The following is a 12,827-nucleotide window of genomic DNA, read 5'->3' on the forward strand; positions in this document are numbered from 1 at the left end:
TTGTGGTATTTCCAGACATCAAAATCTGAATCTCCTCTATGATACTCATCGGGTGTGTCCTTCTTAACTGTAGGTACTTTCAATTGCCGTACATATTTATTTAAGTAACTAACTACTTTTGAGTTAGGTGCGACGTCTTTGAAGTGCAAGAACTTGAACCTTGGGTCAAGAGTTGTTACAATCTCCAGAATGGTGGAATGTTCCAAGATGTCTAACCTTGCTGCCAATTTGTTTCTTTATTTCGATTTTGAACTGAAAAATCATTTTCTTTCTAGGATTCATATTTTCGACTGCGTTCCGAACGCAACTGTCTAACGGGGTAACTTTGCTTACTGTAACGTAAGTGTCCCCAGAAAGTTTTGTTAATTTTTCAAATGGTCCTAGCAATTCCTCCATTACTTTGACACACTTAATCTCGCTGCTAGGAATCACTGGGGGAGCTGGTTAAAATATCGCTCCCACAACGAACACTAACTCCAGAAATCGTTCTAACATATACAAGCACTAGTTTCACTGTGTGCGGAAGTCAAGTTTCATCTTATTTTTAATTAAGTCTTCTTTCAGTCCCGCCTCTACCTACTTTTTTCCGTAACTCGTCACTTACAATGACGCTGCCTTTTTTCATCAACAGTGGATTTAGTTACGACTAAGTTAATGATGTGGGTAAAACAGGGGATAATCTTTTTCTCGTAGAACGTGTCCCGACTGACCTTCATAACGCGCTGTCATTATCTGTGATGATAGCTGAAACTTTTTCATTCAAATTATTGCACTAAGAGAAAAAAATCTGTCAGTTTTTCAGTGATGAGCAGCGACCTGTGTTGTTATTTCAGATGAAAACTACCCAGTGTTCAACTGAGGAGTTGAGACATGTCAAGAGTGGCATTAGCGGTGCCGAAAAATGATTTATTTTGCATTGTTTCTGTCCATACACTCTAGAAAATGCAACAGTTATCAGTGTTCTACATGTGTGTTGTAAGATCATTCATTGCCTCGTATTTATCGTCAGCCCTCGTTTTTATTGTTTCTTGACTTGACACCTTCTACAATGGACACATCAATTTGATTCATTGTAAAAAATCTTTTCCTTCTACAAAAGATAACGTTTTGCTACCCGTGATTATTAACTTCATAATAATTTCAGTAATATGCTTTGATTTTGCTCCATCCTGTGCTAAGTTTTTTATGTTGTTTATGAAGTCGTCAACATTAGCTGCGTATTTTATCAGGTCCATGAAAGACAATGCCTAACGAAGAAATGGCAACTGATTTCCCTCAAATGAAATTACGTGTCTCCAGAGAATTTGTCAAACCTCATCATCTATTATGTATGTATGTGGACTGGAAGGATGGATGAAAATTTATCCCCTCTCCGGGAGGGGACTGCCAAGGAGGAGGTGACCATGAGAAAAAGACTGAACACCCAACGAAAGGATAACGTTCTGCGATTCGGGATGTCGAATGTCAAAAGTTTGAACGTAGTTCGGAAGCTAGAAAATCTAATAAGGGACATACCAAAGCTCAATCTAGATGTAGTCCGGTTCAGTGAAGTGAAATGCAAGGAAAACAAGGATTTCTGGTCAGATAAGTGCAGGGCAATATCAACAGTAGGAGATAGTGGTATAACAGGAGTAGGACTCATTATGAACAGCAAGATAGAGCAGACAGTGAGCAACTGCAAACAGTTAAGCGAGGGGGTTGCTCTCATCAGAATCGACAGCAAACCAACAACGGTAGTTCAGGTATAAATGCCGACGTCGCAGTCAGAAGATGAAGAGAGAGAGAAAGTATATGAAGATATTGAACGGGTAATACAGTGTGTAAAGGAAGATGAAAATCTGATAATCATGGAAGACTGGAGTAATTCAGTCCGTAGTGGGAGAAGAGAATCTAGCAGTAGTGGGATACTGGTATGTGGTAGTAGGGGATGGACTAAATGAGAGGGTTACAGGAGAATGTGGGCTTGGTACTAGGAATGGGAGAGAAGAAATACTAACTGAGTTCTGTAATAAGTTTCGGCTATAAAGAGCCAATACTGTTCGAGAACCACAAGAGGAGGATGTATACTTAGAAAAAGCCGAGAGACGCGGGGAAATTCCAGGTGGACTACATCATGGTCAGGCAGAGATTTCGAAATCAGATACTGGATTGTAAGGCATCCTCAGGAGTTGATATAGCTTTAGTAGTGATGAAGAATAGGCTGAAGTCTAAGAGACTAATCAGGAAGAAAGGGTCAATGCGCAGTGGCTTTGCACAATTGCGCGTATTACCCTGGCACGCCTCCTCCTCAATGCAGATTCCCATTCATACCCAGCCCATTTGGTATTCCCCGTATACTCGAACAACATTTCAGAAGCTCTCCAACAGTATTGGTACAGCAGCTCAGCATCAAATGGGGAAACCTGCTTGGAACCCAGGCATAGGTGCTTTCGTAAGATGAAACTACATCGTTCCAGAGACCTTTCCAAGTCTCGAACATTTATATTGTATGTATGCAGACTGAAAGACAAATGAAAATCAGTACCAAGGCCGAGATTGGAAACTGGCTCTCATCCTCAAAAGCAAAAGGGGTAACCACTATGCCTGGCTCTGCACAAGTGCACATTCTATCCCAGCAGTCCTACTCCTCAATAAAAATTCCCATTCACACCCAGCCCACTAGATATTCCACCTAAATTAGAACAGGACTGCAGAGGCTCTCCAACTTAGTCGGAACAGCACCAAAGCTTCTAACAAAGTAGGGGATCCTGACTAAAATCAAATGTAACCATATAGTTCCAGAGACCTTTTCAAGTCTCAAACATCTTTGTACTGCCAAAATCTAAAACTGGCATGTCATGTTTCGTTATTTAATATTGCTATTGCCATAGAAACTCGGTTTTGTAATATCCTTGAAGAATATATTGACTATACTATGAGCAAGGAATTATTGTAATCGATCTTCCTGGCGATACAGATAGGTTACTTCAATTTACTTGTGTTTTTCACGTATGTTCGTGTTGTGTAACATTTGTTGTGACTGCTTATTTCAACCATTTTACATCGTAAAATGCAGAAAAAAAGGAGATTAATTTCAGTAGTAACTTCTAAGGTAATCAACACAAGTGTGTCTTTGGAAATAATAAGAATTAAGAAATTATTGCGACACAACGAAATGAGGTTAGGCCTAACTGTTCGAAATGTTTGAAACATCATACTGAAAATGAACAACATGCTGGTGTTACAAATAGCGAAAATAAAGGCTACATTTTATTTAATAAGTTCAAACTCTGAGAATTGCTTTTGTCTGTGGATAAGTGTAGATACTGTGATAGACAAAAATCACTTACAGTTATCGAGGACGTAAGTAAGAGCAGAGGCCTACTCAGCAAATCGCATGAAATCATCGGAATGAATCAGTTGTAAGCTCCAAAGTGCCATCAACATTCCAGCTAGCATAATGACTGTACGTAGGGAAGTAAACGAAAAGGGGTACGGCTGTCGATCAACTCCTCGTAAGCCACACATTTCTGTAGTCAGTGATAAGCGACGATCGAGTGATGTAAAGACCGACGGCATTGGACAATGGATGACTGTAAACGAGTGATTTAGAGTGATGAATGAAGCTATACTCTTCGGCAGTTTGATGGAAGGGTCTGAGTTTGGCGAATTCTTGGAAAAAATTACCTGATTTCAAGTGTGGTATCATAGGGAAACACGGAGGAGGCATTGTTACGTTATGGGGCTGACTTTCCTGGTTATGGTGTGGTCCCCTTATTGCACATAAGAAAACGCTTGCTGGGGACGGATACAAACACGTTTTACAGCACTTCGGAGCGCATACAGCATACAGCAATTCGGAGACGATGATTGTTTGTATCAGCATGAGAATGCACCCTGTCATAAAGCAGTATCAGTGAGGCTATGGCTTCTGAACAAGAACATTCGTTGAATAGACACCTGCCTAGTCCCAACCAGAACCCAATGCAACGCCTTTTAGATGAATTAGAATGTCGATTTCGTTCCAAACCCCAGTGTACAACAACACCACCTTCTCTCGTTTCGCCGGCCGGTGTGACCAAGCGGTTCTAGGCGTTTCAGTCCGGAACCGCGCTGCTGCTACTGTCTCAGGTTCGAATCCTGCCTCGGGCATGGATGTGTGTTACGTTCTTAGGTTAGTTAGGTTTAAGAAGTTCTGAGTCTCACAGTGCTCAGAGCCATTTGAACCATTTTTTCGCTCGTTTCAGCGCATGAGGAGAAATGGTCTGTCACTTCTTCACAGACATTCAGACACGTCATTGAAGGTGTCCCCATCATATTTCCAGCCATCATAAAGGCGAAGGGTGGACATTCCCCATCATATTTCAAGCTATCATTCTGGCGAACGGTGGACACAGCCCATATTAATGTCCAGTAATAAGTGTCTGGATACTTTTGACGAGTGTATTTTGTAGGTCACCGATACATTTATATCAGTATTTTAATTAATTAATGTTAATTGAAACATACCCTTGAGGATGATAAGTATCCTCACCTTTTGTCTGAGCTATGACATTCAGTTATATCACTATATTTTTCAAAGAAACTGTCGAAACGTAGGTTCAAGTGGTATCATATCAGGCTCCGTGGGATTAATTTACGGATACTCTCCCGCTAAATACGTCTTACGAACTGTCAATAAAAGATGGTACTGATTTTCAGTGAGTGATAATAATGCTGGGGATAATGTATAGAGGTTAGTCTGAACCAAGGTGGATAGTTTCAGGTTACTTCATGCGTTTGATATGTCCCATCAGCGCCAACTTTTGTAAAGCAAAAATTTAGCTCGTCGTGAACAAAGAGTCTCCGTTCTGAAGCTCGCTGAAGCTCGCAATAAATCTTCAGTTTATGAAGACAGCAGAATTCATTAGAATTTTATCGCAGTCATCGCAGACAGAGACTCCGGAGGAAAGATTAGAGTATTACAGTGCACACTGAAATATTTAAACAAGTGTTCTTTCCGCAATCAACACTTGAATTGAACCGGTAGAAGTCCTAATAATTGCGCCGAGCTATTCATAGCGTTTTACAGATTTTACGCTGTCCGTCTGAAAAGTTCCGAATCTGTTTTTATTCCTGATGTATAAGCGACATCGGGGCAGTAATTGCGATTACAGCTTGAACTGCAAACAGCAGGTGTGCTTTGGACCATTCGGTAGTGAGCAGGCAGTGTTAAATAATGGAGTGCGAACGTAGACTCACGAATTAAGACGCTGGTCGTGACTTGATTGAATGCAAACCGCGGTCAGATCTTTTCTGGAGAAAATCACCACGGACGATGAGATTTGGTGTTATCAGTAGGAGCCTACCACGAAACGACAAAGTGCAGAAATTCGCATAAAGGGTCAACGCTTTGACAACATAACCGACGTTCAACCTAATGTGACGAGAGAGTTAAACAAAATCTCAAAGAGTAACTTTTTGACACTTTTACATTGTTGTATGAAAGTTCTGCGCTCGTTCTGCAGGAGGTGGGGAGAGGGGGGGCGGGGGGGGGGGGGGGGGGAGAGACTATAAAGAAAACGCGAAACATTAAAACCAGCATCTTAACTTTTCTCTGTTTTGTATTAATCCAGTCTCGAAACTTTTGGGACTAACAGGGCAGATGTAGATGAATGTAGAGGGTAGAACAGTTCGAGGAGAAGAGGACAGCTACCGCGACAGAGGCGAGTCGGAACGCGGCGGGGCGGGCTATATTTGAGAGCTCATCAGGCGGGCGTGTCGCCGCCCTTGTCGCGGATCTGTTTACTGTAGCGGGAGACCGTGTTTGGCGTCCGGGCACGCACTTGTACCTCGCACGTGCACGCCGCTCGCTTGCCGCTGCCGCCGCTTCTGGGAAGACGCGGTGTCCGGCGGCGGCTGCTGCTGCGGCGGCCGACGGCCCCGCCGGGTCGCTGCCCACGACCTCTGCGCAGCTAAGCGGCGACTGACTCCAGTCGTACCCACAGCTCTTCGGGATGTACGGAAAATCCACTAGGCTGCAAAGTGTTCAAAAAGTGAAACGACCCGATTTGTTTACTTAGCCTTTGATACCCTGGAACAATCACAAGTTTAATAACGATGACAAATTGGGAATTATAAAAACTAAAGGGAATAAACGAAGACCGATGTGCAGGTATCTCGACGACTCAGGTGCTTTAGAGGTAGAGTGATCTACCAGAGATGCCATGATAGCAAGGGGCAATCCTGAAATCTACGTGCCCCGTCTATGCCACGTCTCTACAGTCGCAGCTTAGAGAGTCTCCCCGTACCTAACCGCGAGAGTAACAACTGCTCTCCTCTCCCCACTGTTCATTCGGTTCTCTCTGCACCATGTGGTCTGTGGAAGAGTGAAGCCCGGGAGTTTTATAGTTGAATTTTCGACCGCAAGACGCCTTTCTTGGGGGGAAAATGACCACTCGGTCTTCCAGGCAGCCACAGAATTCAAATCGCGGTTCTCCAGATCGATTAACGAAATTTTAATCGGATTATAGAATCTTGCTCAATGGTGATATTACTGTAAGGATAGGTTATATCTAATGATGCAAACCTTGCTTACTAGGAATCTTTATTTCATAAATTACTTTTAGCGTTTGCAATGTATTTGTAATACTTAAGGCCGGCCGTGGTGGCCGAGCGGTTCTAGGCGCTTCAGTCTGGAACCGCGTGACCGCTACGGTCGCACATTCGAATCCTGCCTCGGGCATGGATGTGTGTGATGTCCTTAGGTTAGTTAGGTTTAAGTAGTTCTAAGCTCTAGGGGACTGATGACCACAGATGTTAAGTCCCATAGTGCTCAGAGCCATTTGAACCAATCTACCATTTACAATAGAATCAACAGTAAATTAGACTTATGAAGCTTCATTTGCTATCTTAATTTCGGTAACCGAGTGTTCACAATTTTGAGAGCAATCTTTTCTTTATGTACAAAAAGAGAATTGTTGTCATCAATTAGTTTTTTAATATTTCTATGGAATTTGGCAGTTAGGTCTCTCTTTACCTCTACGATGTTATTTTCCTCAAAAAATTTTAGCGTTTTGCAAATGTGTCCGCAGCTCGTGGTCGTGCGGTAGCGTTCTCGCTTCCCGCGCCCGGGTTCCCGGGTTCGATTCCCGGCGGCGTCAGGGATTTTCTCTACCTCGTGATGACTGGGTGTTGTGTGATGTCCTTAGGTTAGTTAGGTTTAAGTAGTTCTAAGTTCTCGGGGACTGATGACCATAAATGTTAAGTTCCATAGTGCTCAGAGCCATTTTTGCAAATGTGATCCTGAAGTTACAATAAAAGTTTTTAAATTAAAACCGCCAAGGATCGCACAGATGACAAGCCACAATGAAATACCAAATGTTGCGGAGTGTTACTTCCTTTCAATTTTCTATCATAAATCAAATTTATTTTCGCTGCATAAGTTATAGATCGTCTCATATTTATATTTTTTGCTACTGATGATGATGATGAAGTCCCATAGTCCGATGAGCATAGGGGACGATGCGGGAGACCGGCACCGCCGACTAGGCAAGGTCCTAGCGGAGGTCATTTGCCACTGCCTTCTTCCGACCGTCATAGGGCTGAATGATGATGATGAAGACAACACAACAACACGCAGTCATCTCGAGGCAGGGAAAATCCCTAACCCGGTCGGGAATCGAACCCGGGACCCCGTGCGCGGGAAGCGAGAACGCTACCGCATAATCACGAGCTGCGAACTTTTTGATACTACATGTATAATAACTGCACTCTACTGCAATATAATAGTGGAATTATGCTCTGTAATCTTTGGCTGTAAATGACGTTTGGCCGGAGGCAGTTGGCTGAGCCTCCGCTAGTGTACCTCAAGGGGCGGTGCGTTGGTCAGCAGTGTTTGTCGTCGTTGCATAGCGGGCTGCTCCACGCCACACTCTCTCCAGAAGTCGTCATGGGCAGATATATAGTCGTACTTTGAATTACTTACATTATTTACATATATTTCACAGAGTTTTACTGGTTAATGATGATCGTATCACAATGGAAGCTGGTCACCCGATTAATGAATTTTGAAGTTTAAGAACCTACATGCGACCCCGGACTTTTTTATTTAAAAACTTTTACTCTAATATTTTGATCGCTGTTTCCCTGGGACCATGTTCTTAGAGATGTTCAGCATTTCTGTTGTATTTTATAGTATCACGCAATCTTGTTGCCGTTTACCTCAGCCGCGGTCGACATCCGGTTATCAATGCGCGGTTCAGCAGTGCAAGATCAAAGTAAACAAAGTGGGAAAGTGTAGTTCTATAAAGAAGTACACAGAACTTGCCATTATCAAATTGTGTCACCTACACATCATACGTAGGTGGCGAAGGTTTAATAGAATGAATGGACTTAATTAACAATAAACTGTTTGGTTTACTCTGTTACTGTTTACCTCTGATAACTACGTACATTTTTGGGACAAATATTCTTAGGAATTACCTTCCAGGGGTTCGACTGTAATAGAAAACAGCACATAGTTAACATTAGGTCCCAAGATTGGTTCAGTTGCCATTTCATACCTTAGCAACAAAGTACTAAAGCAGCATAACCATTTATCATGTCTCACAGATAAAGACGTAACTTGTGAACGTTACGAAAGCATTTTTATGTATATTACAGTTAAGGACGTTGATCTGAACGACCGAATGACATGTTCTCTTTGTCATCTGTGTGGCTGTGTAAATGTGTCATGCAAAAAAGAAAAAAGTGATGAAATCAGAGTTTAATGTCCGATAGACAACGCAGTTACTTGAGACGGAACGCAGGCTGGGTTTATGAAAGGATGGGGAAATAAATTGGCCTTGACCTTTTTAAACAAACCATTCTGGTATTTTCCAGCAGGGATTTAGGGAAATCGCGGAAAAAGTAAAACTGTATGAACGGATGGGGATTTGAACGGGTTGTCCTACAGAATGCAATTCCAGCATGGTGACCTGTGCGGCACCTCGAACTACATTGTCAGCAGCCAAGTGCAACATGCATAAGCTACAGATGATAACTGGATGTACACAGGCTTTCATCGAACACTGCATGAGAAATAACTCATGAAGACGATGGTGAAAATGACAAGCAATACTGAATGCGTGGCTAGACTGGGTATCTGGTACCCAACCCTCCCGCTGTCAGACTCTCAGATCGTCTCCATACGTTGTATGTTGACAGAGCATCAACCAAAACTCTGATTTATTTCTTGCTGTGTGCTGTCGTTCAGCAGAACGTGCATAAACGGTAATTGAAAATGGCACCAGAGCTATGGAGTACATCAAAAGCATAATTCTAGCAACTAACATACGTTCCTTCCTTGGGGAAATTGTTAGAGCCTTAGATCACGGGGTCAAACCCCACTGACGACAAAGTTCTTTACTGTATGGCAGTTAAAAGGGCTCTTTGGAGTATACAGGAACGTTCTCTTGGCAGTCTGCCTTCGCTTCGTTTCTTTAAGAGTAGTAAAGAGTACATTTGTAGTTTCACAGAATATGCAATCAGAACAGAAAAATAAAGAAACAATTGCAACACAAATGTGAAAGCAATAGTAATAATAATAAATAGTAATAAACAAAGTAATAAGATCAATAAGAAGTACATAACGTTCAACCAACGAAGCGATAGCATGCTGCAAAAGAACATCGCTAGAAACTCCGAAAAGTCCTTTTACACGTCAGGAAAATCTTCTCCCATATACCAGTTTAACGCGTAAACAGTTAAAAAAAGAAATTATCGTCGGTGGTGTTTGAGAGCAGGACGTTTGATACAACGACCGAACACTCTTCCTTCTCACCCACGCGAGATCTACAATAGAGTCACTCATACGTACTCTTTTTCCTGTGCTCCGTAGCTCTGGTCATACTTTTAATTACCGTTTACGCATGTTCTACTGGATGAAAGCACACAGCACGAACTAAACCGGTGTTCGGTGTTTTGGTTGATACTCTATCGACATGTAATGTTCGGTACTGCTCTGAGTGTATGACATCTGGAGATTTGGGTATGAAGGACTGCCAGAAACTGTTGCTTCACAGGAGATTGTCCCCAAATGCAATACTTCTGCAACATATTGTATAGCTATATACAAGTAATGGAGCCCTGAGATTACCATACCATGTTGGAGGTTGACACAGCGCGTTCATAGACATCCGGTTGCGCCAAATTTAGACATACGGGAGACTCTTGTGCTATTCCGAGAGGAGAAAATTAAACAGCAATGACTGCCAAGTGTGAGGAGTGTATGCCTTGGCCAACAGCGGCCACCGGCGCCTCGTCTGTAAACAGGATGCCCGGGACAGAGTTTTATGTCCGGGGAGACAAAGGCGACGCCAGCTACTGGCTGGGTGCCGCTACACCTGCGCTGGCTTCTGGGGAAGGCGCGGTCACAATAGCAGTCAGAAATATCGTCGGCGGTAAGCAAAGAGTCAGCTTGTTAAAGCGGGCCAGAGAGCAGAAGTTGAACGATTCCGCAACGGCCGTCACATCATTCACCAAGATGCGGTGCCGTAACAGTACCTGTAGTACTCAGTGGTTCTACATCTGTATCCAAGCAATTTATAAAAGTGGGTGTACATATGTCTGTCTGTCTGTCTGTATGTATGTATGCACGCATGTTCCATACTTCCTCCTAATCCAGTGGACCGATTTCAACTTAACTTGGTACACATATCACTTACTGTCTGGAAAGAATCAATTTTGTGGTAAGAACTGCCCATGTATCAAAGGGGTGAAAAAAGCAGTGTGGCCCACGACTCGATAATACCCATACTTCTCCAGTATTTGGAAATGGGAGCACTTAGAGACTTGGCAACAAACATTTCACGCAATTTCAAACCTTCACGAAACTCTTTCTCGCTGATGTCCGCCCACAAAACAATGAAAGGAAAAAAGTTCGTTATTCATGCAGTACACCTGTCACATGAAGCATGATAATGTAATTTATTACTTTTTTGCGACTGACTCTATTCGCAACACAATTCGCAGACAGCATTCACACATACCGTTGAATGTACCTAGAAAGACATATCATCGTACTACATATAGTTCAGGAGATATGATGTGATAAACACAGAGATGCGTGAAAAGTGCCGCATCATGCGTGACGTTTTAATTTATTACTTCTTTACTACAAATTCAATACATGACACATTTCGCAAACCATAGCCACATATAGGACTGGACGTACCTGGAAAATTATATCACTGCACAGAACATAGCTCAGGATTTAGTTCATCACAAACATTAATCTGCGTGAAAATGGAACAGCAGGACGAAATTCGCTAGACATGCAGATCAAACACGCGTACAAATACGCGTGAAATTTATTAAATACGTATGTGTGAAATGTACCTGACATTTTTGTATCCGAAGAAATCCACCGATAAAAGCTCATTCTAAATCCAATGAACGATTTCAGTCAAATTTTGTGCACCAATTAGCTAAACTCTAGAAAGAAATAGCGTAGGAGTAAGAACCACGAGCTTTCCATAGAGGTGAGAGTGATGGAGAGGGGAGAGGAGGAGATGGACAGACAACGAGGGTGAAGGAGGAGATCGGGACAGACAAGAGGAGGAAGATATCGACAGAGAGAGGAGATGAGAATGTACAGAGGAAGGGATGGACAGATAGAGCGGAGAGGAGGAGATAGAAAGAAAGGGGGAGGAGGAGGTGGACAGAGAAAGGTGAGAGCCAGAGGTGGGAGGAGGAGATGAACAGAAAGAGGGGAAAGAGGAGATTGCAAGTGTGTGTGGGGGGGAGGAGGAGACAGAGTTAGAGGAGGGAGGAGAAGATGGGTGGAGGGGTAGGAGAAGATGGACAAAGGGGAGGAGCACAATGAGAAAGAGAGAGAGAGAGAGAGAGAGAGAGAGAGAGAGAGAGAGAGACAGAGAGAGAGGTAGGAGGAGATGGACAGAGAATGGGGGGGGGGGAGGGTGGAGGAGGTTAACAGAGAGAGGGGTGGTGAAGATGGACAGAAAGAAGGGGTATGGGCAAGGAGGATAGATAGAGAGAGAGGAGGGAGGAGTGGCGGATAAAAAGAGAGTGGGTGGTCGAGAGCACTGGAAGGAGGGAGAAATGGCTAGTGAAAGGGGGAAGGAGGATATGAATAGAGAGAAGAGGGTGGAGGCGATGGACTAATAGAAGATTGGAATAAATAAATACCCAGACAACCCTAGATTTCTTAGCTAGCACGCCAAGCCTGAGGACGACACAGAGGAATTTAGAGGAATTTGTAGACAAAGGATATCTTTGACATAGGTTTTGAGTATATCAGGAACAAAGGGATAATGTCGAATTTTATGCAATGAAGAATCTATCCAACAATGTGCCAAAAAGAAGACAGAAGAACATACGATGTGTAGGATAAATTCCACATACGATTTTTTAATGACAATGTGATAACAAAAAAAATGTTCAAATGTGTGTGAATTTCTAAGGGACCAAACTGTTGAGGTCATTGGTCCCTAGACTTACACACTACTTATGCTAAGAATAACACACACAGGACTCCAACCTCCGGCGGGAGGGGAATATGTTAACACTTTCAGTACCACACTATAATGCTGGCCATTAAAACTGCAAAAACCGGAACAGATAGCAGAATACAGCATAGTAGGAAGAATACATTATATAATTTGTAGGTGATATGGGGATGCACACGGTGCTAAATTCAGTACACAGTGCTGTCAGTTATGGCAGCAAGAATGTGTCTAACCCGGCTAGGCATCGAAAGCACAGCTTGGACGGCATATAATTTCATGCCACCTCAGCTCTAAGCCAGTGTTCATCAATCGTAGAGGCTGACGACTAGCGGCATGCCAGTCTCTCGAAAACCCACGACC

Source organism: Schistocerca cancellata, chromosome 1, assembly GCF_023864275.1.
Source record: "Schistocerca cancellata isolate TAMUIC-IGC-003103 chromosome 1, iqSchCanc2.1, whole genome shotgun sequence".
Classification (NCBI taxonomy): Eukaryota; Metazoa; Arthropoda; class Insecta; order Orthoptera; family Acrididae; genus Schistocerca; species Schistocerca cancellata.